Source organism: Aptenodytes forsteri, unplaced genomic scaffold, assembly GCF_000699145.1.
Source record: "Aptenodytes forsteri isolate BGI_AS27 unplaced genomic scaffold, ASM69914v1 Scaffold107, whole genome shotgun sequence".
In the NCBI taxonomy this organism is placed as follows: domain Eukaryota; kingdom Metazoa; phylum Chordata; class Aves; order Sphenisciformes; family Spheniscidae; genus Aptenodytes; species Aptenodytes forsteri.
Genome location: NW_008794118.1, coordinates 21026 through 22713, shown reverse-complemented (window position 1 = coordinate 22713; position 1688 = coordinate 21026).

Here is a 1688-nt window from a genome sequence, read left to right as displayed (position 1 = left end):
AGTATTCCTCTTCTTTCCTGGAGGTGCTTTGGAGGCATTTGGCTAATACAGATGGCCTCTTGCCTTCATTTCTTCTTCCAGGGTTACGAAGGATAGAAGTAGGTGTAGCGGTTTTCAGCTGGCAAATTGTGCCATGAAGAACAGTGCCAGCTGATACTTTAAAGATCCTCCAGATTGCTGCATTAAGTAAATTCTCTTTCCTCTACAGAGCTGTCCTAGTATTTGAAACTGTTACAGAGAAACTATAGAAAGCACGGTATTAATGATTATTCAGCAGAAGTAAGTTATTAGTTGCCTAATCTATTAGTGCATCTCCAGGCCAGCTTCCTCTAACATGCTGCTGTATTGCTTTATCAACAGAATTAAACCTGTTGCAAGATTTATCTGTACATATTAATTTAAAAATGACTGAGCTCCACCTGCATGTAGTATAAGGATAACATCTCAAACAAACTTAAGAGCATAGTAATGAATTATCATTGATTCACACATCATTCACACAATCCATCACGTTCTTGTGAGGCGTATCAGGTCATTTGCCATCTCATTAGAAAGTCTCAAAGCTGTGTTTGGCCTTTTTACCAATTACATTTTCACACAGTCAGTCTTGCCTGAGAAGTTAGGAAGTGTTTGGATTTTAGACTTCTCTTTCCACTAGTAGTAGTCACTTTAATCTTAGCTTCTAGAATTTGAAGCTTAAATGAAACGGGGAGAATGAGGTTATTATTATGATTAAATGGTGTGTTTAAATAAAACTGTCTTGTAACTGTTTGATAATGTCTTAGTGAGTCGAATATTAAAGAAATAACAATCAAATAGCTTGGTAGCTGAAGGATAGCTGTCCTTTGGCTTTCTGAACCACAGTATGCCTGCTTATGCCCAAAGGCTTTGAAATAAAGTTTGCATATTGAAACAAGATTACTCTGACGCATGCTGGATTTCATGTGATAACGTTGTGTCTCGTGGTTTACAATTCTTTCTCAGTAGCCACAAGACCTGTTTTGTGTGATTTGAGGGATGTTTTCCTGATTTGTTTTACTGTATCAACTGTGGTAGATCTAAAAGATGTTTAATAAGAGATTTGATTTTGCCTGCTGATGTAAAGCTCTGCTAGAGCGTGTTATTTCTCTCAACTCTCGCAAGTGGTGAAGGATGCATTGCACGAGTGGACAGTACCCTGATAATATGGTACTGTGATTCTAAGTACATTTAGTAGCAACTGAACCCAAAACGTGGAGATGCTGGAGTATTGCAGTATTAACCTTTATGCCGCTCAGCACCAGCCAGTTCTGCTTTGCCCGTGCCTAGGATATGGGGAGGAGCCAGGAATCCTGTCATTCCCATTGACACAGGGCTGTCACCTGCCTTGTGGGTGAAGTCGCTTATAGCTGTGTTCTTCCTCACTTGCGGAATCGGATCGGGTGGAGAAGGGGAGGCTTGTAAGATAGGTAACCCCTACCTGCAGCCACAGATCTCTGAAATTCTACTGACCCTTTGACCATAAGGTTTAGCTGTATTGTAATACTGGTTGGTACTGTAAATCTTTCTTTTTTCCTTTATTTTCTTTTGTTATTGTTGTGAAAGATTAGAATTATGCCCATCATGAATGACTTCTTAAGCAAAAGTTTCATTCTTCTGCTTCTGTTTTTTGTTTTGTTTTTTTTTTTCCTATCTTATATAGGGTAATG